The following is a 10,283-nucleotide window of genomic DNA, read 5'->3' on the forward strand; positions in this document are numbered from 1 at the left end:
TATCCCAAAACCTTGATCGAAATCTTACCCCTGGCTCCCTCATCATCATTATCTAGTTAGCTAGAGCTTATTATCAACATTTAGATATATACCTTCTTGATGATATTTTCAGTGCTTTAGATGCCACACAGTAAGTTATCTGTTTAAGGAGTGCATTAGAAGTGTTTTAAAGAATAAAATTGTTGTTCTAGTGACACATCAAGTGGAGTTCTTGCGTGAGGCAGATATGATAGTTGTTATGAGAGCAAGACAGGTTATGAGCTCAGTACATATGATGAACTTTCCTAATAAGGCACTGGCTTTGGGGCATTTGTTGATGAACACAAAAAGGGATTAGATGATATAACAGTACAAAGTGATATGGACTATGACACTGCCAGAGATGATTGGATAATTGCTCCAGCAATTAGAGGACCAGGAGCTTGTGGTGTTTTACAACTTGCTGAACCTATTGATGCCTATACTCCACTCACTAACAAAGCAGTCACACATAAAGATGTATATGCTCCATTTGCTCTAATAATCCGGGGTACATGCACCTTTGAGAAGAAAGTTAGAAATACACAAGCTGCAGGATTTAGTGCAGCCATTATTTACAACAATGAAGATAGTATCGATCTAGTTTCAATGGCTGGAAATTCAGATGGTGTCACAATTCATGCAGTGTTTGTTTCTAAAGCAGTAGGAGAAATGTTTTTGAAACATGTTGGAGATCCAAATATGGAATTTTGGCTCGTACCTTCATATGAGAACATGACATGGTCAGTAATGGAAATTGCTTTCATCTCCCTTCTTGCTATTTGTGTTGTGCTTGCAACTTGTTTCTTTGTATGAAGGCATCGATTAAGACATGTTGGACATCGTTCACGTGTTCGTGAGTTCCATGGTATGATATTAATACTAGGATGGTCAATCTGGCAGTCTAGCTCGGCAAATGTCCATGAATTCACCATTATTTCAACTTCAGCAGCAGGGACCACATCATCCTCTTTATCAAATGCAGCAACAACAGCAACAACACCAAGCCCAATACAGTCAACAACCTCCAGGGAAGCAAACTAATCGAAATAAAGTTCTCCAAACCTCATACACTTCTCTGCCAGGTCCCATTGGGTCTTCAAGCAAGCCAGATAATTCAAATATGAGTGCTAGCCAAGGGAGTGATTTCTCTTTCTGAACAGGTTATGCTATTTTGTTACTGGTTATCTTCTTCACCTTCTTTTTCTCATCGAAGGGATGAGGACTATGAGTGAAAGGATTATGTATATTTTATTATTCAGCTTTCAACAAAGCTAAAGATGGTAGATTTCTAGGGAAAGTAATTTCCTTCAAGATCTGTTTTGACAATATCATATTTTTTTCTAGGCCATATGTTACTCTGCTTACTGACTCTAGGGGCCGATGGTGAATACTGCATGGAATACATAGGTCTTCTCTTAACAATAGAAATCAAAAAGGGAGGCCTGGAATTTTCCTATTTATTCTTATTGTAAATGAGACCTGTTGACCAGAGATGTCTGTCACTTGTTAGAGGAGATATAGAATACAAGTTGAAAGACTTTGTTACAGGTATCAATTGGAAATTATTGACTTGTGGGGAATTTTGAAAGAGCTTGAGGTTTCACAACAATCAATGAGTTTCCCTACGAGTTGCAACTGCAAGGTATAATGTTGTTTCTTAGGTGAAAACTTTAGTTGAATAAGGAAACGGTGTAATTTGAAAGCCCATCTGGTCCACATAGCAGACATAGCAGATAAGACGAGGTAGATAGAGTCATAGCTGAATATGGGAGGTTGCTGGAGGACTGTCCTGAGTTCTTTAACGGGTATTTGGAATGACTGAAAGTTGTCTGTCTTGGATAACCCATTGATTTGTTCGAACCTATTATTTATGTCTATGCTTTTTGGAAGGCAAAATAATGAAGAGCATTTAGTCTTTTGCCTCATACCTGAAAGACATAAGAGGGTGAGTGCACAGAGGGTGGCAGGATAGTTTTCAAGGTGTTTGATTCTAGTACAGGGAGATTTGGAAGTTTTGATTAAGGCTGCTGGCCTTTGAAAGATTTTGGTTCCATCTCTTTTTTACTAGGATGCATGAGGGCATGCATCAACTTAAGCATGGGGGAGATGTTGGACCCACTTTTTGTCTCTGTATTTCACCTCCTTTACTATATTTTTGCCACATTTTGATCCCTATTTAAGACTCTTTTGTACCCTTTCATCCTCATTATTCTATGGATAGTGACAGATCCAATCCCACAGTAAAAGCATTATAATGGTGTTATTTAACTATTTTATAACTCAAAGATCAGATGTTTCATGTTTAGATCCTTGAGGTTAACTAATCATTACAGGTTTAGTGTTGTGATGTATTGCTACAGGTTGCCAGAAGTCTCCACAAGTCAAATTTAACTAGTTGCTAGGTAGTTGAGTATGAAATTGTTGTAGGTGAAAAAATGGATTTTCTGATCAAATGGGGAAGAATCTAGAAATTCTGAGACACGAGTTTTGTTCAGAGCACCATGTTTCATATAACCCAGAAATTGTTTACCAAAATTCGTCTTTGTGAAGGAGTTATCACCGGGGGAATATTCCAATGAAAACCATTTCTGAACATGAACGTATTGGATCAGTTCGGGTCCGGATTTTGCTGAATGGTTTTGGTTGAAAACTTCTATATCAGAATACGGTTTTGATAGGAAGTGGACAGTTAATAATTAGAGGATTTTTAGTGCTAAATAAGAGTAATTCATAGATCTCCATATTGTTGGTTTTCCCACGCCTTTCTTTGTAACAGATCTGATGCTTGCCAATTATGTATCAAGCTCTATTATAAAGCCTGCCTTTTAATTCTGACAAAAGGGCATGTTGAACCTTTGAAGTATTTTCTTGTGTAATTGTGACTTAAGTTTTAATAGAAGACTGTTATGACGCTCTTGCTCTAAATTCCAGTTGAATGTGTTGAATGGGATGTTGATGCTCATGTTTTAACCATGATCGCAACTGTTTCATTACTGTAAGTTTAAAAGCCCCCAGGTGTGGCCGGGCCCACCCATCTGGGTTTGCTCTGTATTTTCATTGACAGTGTCACTGTGAAACTAGTTACAGTTAGTTCCCTTTTCCATTATAAGTCAGTTCAATTGCGTTGTTTCATTTGATTGGTTAAGTGCATACAGGTGTGTTGAATGATTGTGAAGTTCTTGTTATTTTCATAATTGCAATTAGATTTTGGTGTGAACTCTGCGAGCCTTCCAAACCAGAGCTGTGCCATTACCTTGATTTATTATCATCTTAAATACATCGTATGGTCGTTTGATAAGTTGATTGAATCGTTACCTATGGGCGATGCCGGAATAAGTCTTTAAACTCTTTAACAATCATGTATGAACACGATATTAATTGATTAAGAACAGGCTTGGTTTATTTGCCAAATCGACCTCTGTTTCTCTAAAAGAATGGACGCAAACTGATCCCTTAATTAAACTGTAACATTGTGTAGGCAACACGAGATAGGTGAACATTGCATTAACTGTTCAATACTATAACAGATTTGGTTGAAACAAATTGGATTGGTGACCAAAGCGTGAAGATGCATTACTTGCACAGATGATTGATTGGTTTTTATTTTGCCTTATTTCATTTAATAGACTATCAGATGAATGCATTGTGGGTTGGTAACAGAACATTGCTGGAATGTTTGTGTATGATTAGTTGCCAAAGACCAATTCTTTAGCTTACCTCCCCTATTTGTGAAATTGCCAATTTCATTAGTTGACTGAGACAAGTACTCTTCCCTGTTTCGGTGCAATAACTAGTCTCATTTGAATGATTGATCTTTCTCTTGGTTCATAGGCTCCGGTTATCCACTTTGTAGTTAAATCATTGCTTGGATTTGCAACAACATATTGGTTTTGAGTAAAAATATTCAAAAGATAGGATTGGTGTGATTCTAGAAAAGATTCAAGTACAGTTCCTTGAAATTTGTGTGATTACATAGATGGGTGTTAAATAGGATCAGCGTTAGGGTTGCTTTCATTAATCAAATCTTGTAAGTGGTTTATTTGAAGATATAATGACAAATAAGTAAGTGATAGAGTAAAACAGAATAATTTCTCCAGATCAGTACTTAACTCCTGATTCTTGATAGGGTAATAAACCATTAGGTACAGAACGATTATTTGATTGAGTTGCTATTAGGATAGATTACTCATTTTCTTAGAGTTGGATCATTATAAATTGCTTGAGGATTGAGTTATCATTGATACAAATTGCTTATTTGCTTTAGGAATGAATTGTTATTTGTATCAATAGTTTAATGGTCGAATGGTTATTAGTACAGGTTGTTTGATTGCTTCAAGTAAGAACTGCCATCATCATAGGATGCTTGTTGAGTAATGATTAAATGGTTTTTTCAAATAGAAGGTCTGGTACCAGCATTTGAAGATTTGATTGAGTAAAGTTTTGTGTGAATAGAAGTCCGTTTTCATCACTAGAGATACGTAGTTCAGTAGTTGTTGAGTACAGATTTGAATGCTAGAATTTGTGAAGGTTTTGAATCTCTAGATTAAATTTGATTGTTGGGTTTGCTCATGACAGTTAGATGTTTGATTTCTTTTAAGTTTGAAAGCATTTGTTTGTTTTATTCCTTAGCCGATCATTATAAAGGAAACCTTAAAGCTCTGACCTATAAACTGAATCAAGAAGTGTAGTGCAACTCGTGTTTACGAGCCCGGATTGACAATTAAATATTAAGAGGTTTAGTTCATCAATTTAATCTCTCAATAGTGATAAACCCAATTTGTGATCAATAAATGTCGTGCACTGAGTAGATTCAATTATATCTTCTTCTTAGTAGCCCAGATCCCCTATAAGCACCTCTCAAACCAAGAAAAAATTACGTGGTGTTATTGTTGCATACACTGTCAGTTCCACCACACAAGGAATTGTGAGTACCTTACATCCTCCATGCTACAAGAGCGGCACTAAAACAAACCCATGCAAACAAGAAACGCCATAACAAAACCTTGCCCCAGAGATGGATACCTCCATAGGATATCCTATCTCATTGTAACAAGACCTCACCCAGAGATGGATACCTCCACAAGTTATTCTATTTCACAATAACCAAACATTGCCCCAGAGATGGATACCTCTACAATATTTCCAGTCATACAATGACAAGGAGGAATCAACATCCCATTCCATGAGTAGCACCGCCTCTCATACAATCTATGTGGTTAGTGTCGAACTAGTTCAAATAGACCATGTGCATGGAACAAAAGAAGTTTGAAACCATTTGGAAAGGCCCATACATCATCAAACATTGCCTCTGCAAGGGGGCATACATACTATCAGAGCCTGACGGAACTTGCCTAAAGAACCCCGTCAATGGTCTCTACCTCTAAAAATTTTATCCATGAAATGTTAGAGTAAGCATGTATGTACAATGACTTATTGTTTATGATGATCACCTCATCATAGATGTATTCTAAAAATATCTCTCTCATCTCATGTAAACAGATGGATCTTCTGCCAGCTTATCACCACAGGTTCGCTGACGGCGCATCTTGATGGTCGCAAAATTTTGTTGTCGTAGCATGGGCCATATACTCTCCTGACCGAGCACCTCATCTGTTCAATGGGCTATGCATCGGGTCAGCCACCAACAATCAAGAAAAATATGATGTCGTCACAGGCATCTTGGTCGATGCCCACCACCTAGGTATCTTTCACTTACATGTATTCCTTGATTCCCATCTCGTAGTATCCCAGTTAAATAGTATGTTCCAAGTCCATGATACATGCCTTTTTTGCAAGTATCTAAATGCACAAAGGTTAGGTAAACATTTTGATCAAATCACATTTACACATATACCTAGAGATCAAAATGTTATAGTTGATCGCATCGCTAATCAAATCCTAGACTGGCATGCATCTCACATATATAACCACCAAGATATATAAAAATATCAACACAAGATACATCTAGAAACACAAACATAGAAATACACCAATAAGTATGGACACACATATCACATCATGAGAGCTACCAAAAAATTTCTCATATATACATCAAAAAATATATGTGAGTACACAAAATCACTAGCCCATGACTAGGAAGGATAATTCATCAAAAAATAAAGGGGATCATCCTCATAAATGGGTGCTTCCCTAGTGCATACATCATCTCAACCCAAAACAAAGGTACATAACCAACCTCCCTAAGGCCCTAGTGGCGCCACCTATGCATCCAGAGCCAAGATGGGACAACTTGTAGCCATTGTCATAGTAATACAGCGCAAAGTCATCTAAGGCTCCTGCTCTTGCAACATAGACATCTCAACCACAAGCTCTAGAAGGTGAGCCCATCCCTCAAAGGGCACACCTCCAATCAAGGTACCCACTCATCTCCAGGAGTCACGATACTATTGTAACTCTGCCTCTGCAACATCTCGTCGCACCTCAGCCTCAACTCGCGCAACCAGTCTCTCTGTAACCATAGCCCCTTCTCCAGAGGGCCCACCAATATCCAACCGACGTCGTTGTGTCAGTCACTCTAAATCATCCTGAGGAGCAACCGGTGACCTCGGTACCCGAGATCTATGATGAACAGGCATGCCCCCTGCAACTCCCATGTGTCTCGGATCATGGACAACCAGAAAGGCCAGTGGATGTCCTCACGGCCCCGCATTTGCAAGTAAATAAAGCATAGTGTCAATATCATCGTAAATCATAAGTACATGAAAAAACACATATGTATACAGGTGCAGAACTAAAAAACATACACCTTATCACCCCAAGCATCACCGAGAGGGAGCCCCATCTCTGGATCTCCCTGGAAATCAACCCCATGGTACGAGTAGTCCAATATCAGCTCGAGGTTCCACTTGAACCAATGTTGTACCACGTCGGTCCAATACCGACCCACGTCTCCTCCACCCTCCTGAAGCATCGCCCGTCCCCAACGGTGCATGAGAGGCTCCCGAGGAGGCCCTACCGATACTGCAAGAACAGGGTGAAGCATAACCACCCTCTCATAGAGTATGTTGCAAAGTGATGGGCCTCTAAATTAGACATAAATTAAGGCCCATGCCTCTAAATTATACATAAATTAAGACCCATCTGACCATCCTTCAACCCATTAAATCTATCTTGTTTCATTAGATAATGTATTTTTAACTTTAATATGTTCATTAGGAAGGTTTATGGATAATTGCATATTGGTGCCTAATATTATTTATTTTTGTGGAATATTGTGAGAATATTGGGTAGATTATGGAGATTTGGAGGAGGAGATAATTTAGGGACCTTCTCCCTGCTACAGGAAGATCAATATTAAATAATAAATCAACAAGATATTTTGGAATTATGGCATAGATTGTGGAGCTCCAATGATTGAGAAAATCTAGGAATGTGTTCCCTGCCATTTAATGCACATTCCTAGTATTGGGAACCAGATCCACTAATCAAGGGATTTTGGTGGGGAAAGCTTGTTCCTTTCATGGGGAATTATTCCTAATAATTTTTTATAAGTACCAGGTCGAATTTTCCTCTAGGGGTGAATTTTTATTAGTCTTCTTATGAAGAGAACTCATATTTTGCAGCTCCATTGTCGTTTCTTGCAGGGATGTAATTGTATTAATGAAAATAATGAAGATTGGTCTCATGTTCAACTTATAAACCTTGGTCTCCTTCATAGGACTCTGAGTTTCCTTGGGCTTGGCCATCCCAGGAGCCTTAGAGCCCTTTTGTATCATTTTCTTTTCTTCTTTTCACTTCTTATTCACATGCATCTCTTGTTCTTGTTTCTTTCTATTTCTGCATTTAGTATTAATGATTTCTTGTTGTAGGATTGGGTTAAATAGTTGATGTAAGTTATTTTTCAGGATCACAAACATAATTTCATCCTTGGAAAATATTTGGAAGGTCATAGTAATCATTGAGCTACTTGGATTAGTTTGCTTATTCCCAAATCTAGATTTCTAGAACTCCTTTGTGGCAAATAACAATAAATTTCTGCTATTTTTTAGAGCATGATAACGAGCTTCAATCGAGTTGGTTCCACTTGAATTAGATCACAAAAAAAATCTAGTTAATAAAAAAAATTACCCCATTTCATTTTCACTTGATTAGGTTAGGCATTTGATAGATTTACTAGCTCACTAGCTCTCAACTTTCTAGATAATTTTAGACTAGTAATTTTTTGTCATTTTTTAGCATGGGTTAACAGAGGTATTTTTCAGTGATTCCACTTGGAATGGATACCTAAGACATCCTAGTCAATAAAAAAAAAAATTCCCAGTCAATTTTGATTTGATTTGGTTGGTCATTCGTTTAATTATAACTCCCTATAGAAAATATGTTGTTTCATGTAGTAGTACTACAAGAAACCCTGTAGCAACCTTCCAACGTGTATATACTCACCCAAGTTCACTCAAAAATATTGGTTATCATCCCTTAGGGTTGAATCAATACCTTATCATCCCTTAGGGTTGAATCAATACCCATAGGCTCTAAATAAATTATTAGGGAAGACTAAAGACCACTTAGGATTTTCCTCTTTACCCATGCAAAACATTTCAACGATTTGTGCTAATGGACAGATTTATGGATTGGATAATACAATGATGATTTTTTTGATTGCCACATCCAATGAACTCTATTAATAGATCTAAACTCTTTGAAATGTAATGGTTGAAATTTAGTTCATGATATTTACTTTATGAAATTAGAATAATTTTCCTTATACTTTCCTTCTTGCAATAGGTTAAGATTTTCATTTCAAGCATTTCATTTTTTGCAATTAGTTTAAGATTTGACTTCAATACATGCTCTTCATTACATCATGACAGCAAAGGAAGGACACATTGTATGCTGAACATATAGTGTCAATACCTCTTAAGTTTGTACGAACCCTGGGTTGATAATTAAAGTTGGTAACATTTAGAGTTGCAACATTCTTGTTGCAATACCGAAGCTCATCACAAACCACACTCCCATAACCAAAACTCTTCAGTGACAATCATTGAACCTGGGTAAGCTGCGACATTATCCCCTGTCGCACTAGTTGAGCCCAGTCAAAGAATGCCCCGGCTTGAAGTCGTTACAAAACCGAGATATGCGACCCCCAACACCAGTTGGGGGACACTGACCCCACAATTCTAACAATCATAGCCAGAGCTGCTCACTCGGCTAGTTCCCCCACTGCTACGATCTTCACGCAACCGTCTGAGATAGGGTCTGGACCACAGTGCTCCGCATCCCAAAGCCTCATGCTAGCATCACCTCTTGGAAGGGGATAAGGAAGAACCTCCCCTCGTGGCATCAAAATAGTAACAAAATATATGTCAACCTCCACCAGGATCAGGGAGGTTTGTATGACAGATAACCATCAACTAGAGATCCGCATTCCAATAACTGACCAGGTACCGCATGAACCTTTCATGTGACCTCATCAATGGGTTCTTAAGAAACTTAAGTAACCCCCACTGCACTAGTTGTTGCCTTGCACTAGCATCTTGTGTCACAACATTCTGGAGAAGAATCCAGTCTCGCTTTCTCCAGATCATCCTTCCACCAAGGATGCCATGAGTCGGAAAGGAGAACCCCTCAGGTCCTCAAAAAACCAAAATGGGGGCAAAAACCCAATTTTCCCCCTTCGCGTGCCTATTCTTCAGAATAATGCATAGTGTGTGCGCTTGTATCTCATACAAGTGTGCTCCCGGTGTGCAATCTCTGTTGAAACTCATGACGAACCCCTGACATGGCTCGCCATGCAAACCCATAACTTGGACTCTTGCAACACATGTCTTAGTATCCTTTTTATGCGGGGTCTACGTGTATAACTGCAATTATGCATGAAGATCGTGCAACTCAACCAGAGTCGCCCACGCAATCCTCAAATTTGATCTTAAAAAGTCATACAAGGGACCCCTGTACGAGCTACCTAATCTAGCAGACTAAAAATCACATAGGTATCGGTTCAAGCTCCTACCTGTCTCTAATAGTGCAAATCTCAATTACACAGGTTGACTGTAACGGCAAGAAATGCTCTAGGAAATCTCTCTGACCTCCACAGCTCAACAATGAAAATGATTGATCTTTGGGCCCCACAACCCTTTCTATCACCTTGTTTTCCATCTCTTGGGGAACATTGCAAAAGCCTGGGATCTCCATTGACAAAACCGAAAGAGACGCAAAGATCAATCCCACAACATCTTCATCATGGAACCTTTGTTCCCATAAACACGAAAAGTCATTTTTTAGACCTACTGCACATGTCA

General features: G+C 38.5%; 1 pseudogene; it reads left to right on the top strand.

Annotated features, from left to right (window-relative positions):
- Positions 1-360: 360 nt before the first annotated feature.
- Positions 361-834, top strand: LOC149182913 (receptor homology region, transmembrane domain- and RING domain-containing protein 2 pseudogene; annotated as a pseudogene).
- Positions 835-10,283: the final 9,449 nt, after the last annotated feature.

This window comes from Pinus tabuliformis, chromosome 3_2, assembly GCF_031772625.1.
Source record: "Pinus tabuliformis cultivar Carrire ecotype Pingquan chromosome 3_2, CPIR1, whole genome shotgun sequence".
Lineage (NCBI taxonomy): Eukaryota > Viridiplantae > Streptophyta > Pinopsida > Pinales > Pinaceae > Pinus > Pinus tabuliformis.